The 4,920-nt window shown below is 41.4% G+C and overlaps 2 pseudogenes; one reads left to right on the plus strand and one right to left on the minus strand.

The window, feature by feature from the left end:
* Positions 1–3,317: 3,317 nt before the first annotated feature.
* LOC134947332 (5S ribosomal RNA) lies at positions 3,318–3,436 on the minus strand (annotated as a pseudogene).
* A 709-nt stretch (positions 3,437–4,145) lies between these two features.
* On the plus strand, positions 4,146–4,264 carry LOC134947333 (5S ribosomal RNA; annotated as a pseudogene).
* The last annotated feature ends 656 nt before the right edge of the window (positions 4,265–4,920 follow it).

Raw genomic sequence — 4,920 nt, forward strand, 5'->3', positions numbered from 1 at the left:
GGTGTGTTTGTGACGTCAAACCAGGAACGAAACTGACTTAACTGATCGCAATGTAGGAGTAAGTCTGGAGCTACTCAGAAACTGCAAAGAAATTTCAATTCGCAATTCTGCTAATCTTTCGTTCGCAATTCTGCTATGCTAAGATACACACCCAGAGGGCGGCGGCTTAGCGTGTGCAATGCTGCTAAAAGCAGCTAGCGAGCGAACAACTCGGAATGAGGGCCAATGTTCTGTTCTTATCCTTTCTTGGGTGCTTTTAGCACCATGACCTGCGACTTAGAGCTTTCTCACACTGGGCAGTATGTTTCACTCCAAAATGCCTTGATATTTCATTGTGCCCTGCATAGAATAAAGGCACACCAATGCCAGGTGCAGCAAGCCAGCCCCCCTCCATCAGCAAAACCCTTTACTGTAAGTGATCTAAATGATGAAGATAAAGTTCACAGCCTTTTAAGCTAGAATAAAGCAATGACAAGATCTTGCCTGTGTTTATTGTTTTCAGTTTAGATAAAAACATAGGGGATGATTCAGACCTGATCGCTGGGCTGCTAAATTTGCTATCCTGCATTCAGATAGTTGCCTCCCAAGGGGAGTGTATATTCGCCCATGCAAGTGTGCGATTGCATGTGTACGCCGTGCTAAAAATGTCACTCAGTCAGTGGAGAGCTGCAGATCCGTTTGCACCTCACTCACCATCTAATGTTTTTACCACTGTGTGCAGTCTGTGCGCAGCCCAGGACTTACTCCTACAGTGCGATGAGAACAGACTGATCGGGTCTGGATCTGACGTCACATACCCTCCCTGAAAACGCTTGGAACGCCTGCATTTTCCCTGACACTCCCTGAAAACAGTCAGTTACCACCCACAAATGCCCTCTTACTGTCAATCAGCTTGTGAATGGCTGTGCGATTGAAATTTTTGCACCAGCCTGTCACTGTTCGGCGATGCCTGTTGTTGTTTGGCCCATTGCGGTGCATACTTATTCACAGTCTATCGATAATCGGCCACTGTGTGAAAACTTAATCCATCTAGTGGCAGGCCCAGAACAGGCTCCCTGGGTCAAAGCTCTGTCCAGCATACACCAATGGGACCCCAACCCTCTAATGTGTCTTATGGGATCTAAAGTTACCACTCTGTGAAGTTTTCTTTCAAATCCATCCAGTGGAAGGCCCAGAACAGGCTTTCTGGATCAAAGTTCTGTCCATCGCACTCCACCGGGAGGCCTGACCAACCCTAACCCCCTATTATGTCTTCTAGGATCCAATGTTACCATTCTGTGAAATTTTCTTCTAAATCTATCCAGTGGAAGGCCCAGAACAGGCTCCTTGCATCAAAATTTTGCTCGGCGCATTCCGCCATGAGGTCTGACTTGGACCTCAACCCCCCAAAATCTGGCCAGGATCCAACTGCTCCACCCTGCATTGGTTTCATCCCATTTGGTGCAGGGGTGTTTGAATGCATAACCGTACAGACAAACCAACCAACCAACCAACCAACCAACCAACCAACCAACCAACCAACCAGTGAATTGTACATATAAGATATATAGCCCTGGAACTAAAAGGGGTGGATTTTTTTAGTTTAAAACCTGCCAGTATTTTAAGTTAGATAATGACGGGTACTGTATGTGTACCAAGTTTGGTCCAGATCCATCAAGCCATTTTGGAGCCTATGAAGAACAAATATACAGATGGAGCCATGCTAGTCGTGGCGCGCCTGGACGCTGAGAGCGTCTCCGGTCATCCGGGCACTTGCGCCTGCAACGGAGATGCGCCCCATTCACTTGAATGGACAGCGTCTCCATCCGGGAAGAGATGCTCAGAATGGGAACGTCTCTGTGCACGTTTGCGATGGAGCCGCACTTTTATATGTATATATATATATATATATATAGATATGGAGAACAAGGATTAATATTGCGCCACTTGTGATGCACACAGATATGTTGGAAGACTGGATTTTTTTGGCAATTTCTAGACACTCCCCTCTATACCTAATGGGGCGTCAAGCTTGTTCCTTCAAATAAATATAGGGATGGTGATTCCCTGGATAAAATTTGTTGAAAAAAAGGGGGGGATGAAGGAAATATAGCGACCCTGGTGTCAATACAATAAATGTATATTTGCCAATAGTAAATAAAATAGGTAATTTATTCACGTAATTTAAAATTTACAGGATATATATAAAATAATTAATGAATGAACATTCTAAAAAATGGGACAACAATAAAACACAAAATGAACTAAAAGCACTTAAATGAGTTGTATAAAACTACATAAAAAGTAAATAAGAGCAAATATAAGAATTTTTCTTATCTTAATTGAGGTAGGTATAGGTTCCCAACGCGTTTCGTCTAATGAGACTTCTTCAAAGGGTAAGGGTAAAATGAACCTGTGAGTCTATTTATAGCTTGTTATAGCATGGTGGGAGGGTCATATCTTAACAGGGAGTCATGTGATCAAATTAGGTGTATAATACAATTGGTATGTTTATAAATGCAGTCCAAATGGCAACAAACAGTTTAAAGTCCATAATAAATAAAAACGTTTCATACTGAGTGGTTTTTGAGTACTTAGAACATGTCAAAAGTCCGTTTTTGGTGTAATCACGGCACTTCCGCCACACTTCCGGTGACGGAGGCCGCGATACGTCACTTCCGCCCCACTTCCGCTGCCGTCTGCGCATGCGCCCGCGGCGCTATGACAACACTCTTTCGGTCCACACAGCTCCTTCGTTTGTTAGGGATTAAGCAATCTTTATACTGTGTCCTTACTCGGCGGCCATATTTGGTGGGATTTCAGATATTCATTAGAAGCATCTGTGGCCATTTTCTAGTGGATTTTTTGGCCCAGCACCCGTTCGGTAGCCATGGTGATCGTTACATATGGAGAAAAATGGATAGATAGTATCAGTAGGTCGTCCAAATTTATAAAATAAATCTTCCACAGTACAACATCTCATAATATAGGACTAGTGCAAGTGATTGGATAGCAGTATTAAAATGCTTGTACATTATAGGGCTAGTGCAAGTGATTAGATAGCAGTAATAGGAATTAATGGTAAAATGCTTGTGCATTATCTGTGCTGTTTTAACAAAGATAACTTTGGATAAAAGTGAAAGTGACCGTGTTATAACAGTGTGTATACATAGTATAATATTTATTTTTGGGAAATATTAATCTACATAAATATAAGATATAATATAATACATATAAATATCAATAAAAATTATTATTAAAAACAATAATAATATATAAATATATATATATATATGTATAGAGTGTTTTACCTTTCTCAGGCCTCTATGAATTACTATTTCGTACAGTACCTGATCTTCCCAGTTGGTCTCCCCCACTGGTACTGATCGGGCCCAGCGCTGCTTGGCTTCCAAGATCAGACGTGTTTGGGCATTTCCAGCGTGGTATGACTGTAACTTCGTTGTGCCTTACGGAGCCGCACTCTATATTTAGTTATTACCAGTGTATATTAAGTGACATATAATGTCTAATATAGTGAGACATTTACACAGGTGGGGGGGGGGGGGGGGAGGGGGGTGTTGGACGGGTGGAGGGAAAGGGAAGGTAACTGTGGCAAACAGTACATAGGGAAAACAAAGAGGCCCTTAAAAATAAGAATACAGGAACACGTGAGGAACATTAAGAATAAAGTGGAAACTCACGCTGTCTCCCAACATTTCACCACAACACATAACTCCAACCCAGAAGCACTTACGTTCAAAGCCATCGAACTGGTGAAAATGGGGGAAAGAGGAGGAGACCTCGCCAACAAACTATCACGCAGAGAAATGTTTTGGATATTCCGACTACAAACATTACAACCAAAAGGATTCAACGACAACTATGAAATCGCCCCATTTTTGTAAAACACGGTACTTGTTCATCTTCTAATGCATTTTAAACCCATTAAATATCCACGTCCTTTTGCACATAATGTCCCTGTATCCTATCCTTCCCACATGGTTAGATATTCCCATCTCCCATCACCTTCCCTTTCCCTCCACCCGTCCAACACCCCCCTCCCCCCCCCCACCTGTGTAAATGTCTCACTATATTAGACATTATATGTCACTTAATATACACTGGTAATAACTAAATATAGAGTGCGGCTCCGTAAGGCACAACGAAGTTACAGTCATACCACGCTGGAAATGCCCAAACACGTCTGATCTTGGAAGCCAAGCAGCGCTGGGCCCGATCAGTACCAGTGGGGGAGACCAACTGGGAAGATCAGGTACTGTACGAAATAGTAATTCATAGAGGCCTGAGAAAGGTAAAACACTCTATACATATATATATATATATTTATATATTATTATTAATGTTTTTAATAATAATTTTTATTGATATTTATATGTATTATATTATATCTTATATTTATGTAGATTAATATTTCCCAAAAATAAATATTATACTATGTATACACACTGTTATAACACGGTCACTTTCACTTTTATCCAAAGTTATCTTTGTTAAAACAGCACAGATAATGCACAAGCATTTTACCATTAATTCCTATTACTGCTATCTAATCACTTGCACTAGCCCTATAATGTACAAGCATTTTAATACTGCTATCCAATCACTTGCACTAGTCCTATATTATGAGATGTTGTACTGTGGAAGATTTATTTTATAAATTTGGACGACCTACTGATACTATCTATCCATTTTTCTCCATATGTAACGATCACCATGGCTACCGAACGGGTGCTGGGCCAAAAAATCCACTAGAAAATGGCCACAGATGCTTCTAATGAATATCTGAAATCCCACCAAATATGGCCGCCGAGTAAGGACACAGTATAAAGATTGCTTAATCCCTAACAAACGAAGGAGCTGTGTGGACCGAAAGAGTGTTGTCATAGCGCCGCGGGCGCATGCGCAGACGGCAGCGGAAGT

The sequence above is a fragment of the Pseudophryne corroboree genome, chromosome 7 (genome assembly GCF_028390025.1).
Source record: "Pseudophryne corroboree isolate aPseCor3 chromosome 7, aPseCor3.hap2, whole genome shotgun sequence".
Classification (NCBI taxonomy): domain Eukaryota; kingdom Metazoa; phylum Chordata; class Amphibia; order Anura; family Myobatrachidae; genus Pseudophryne; species Pseudophryne corroboree.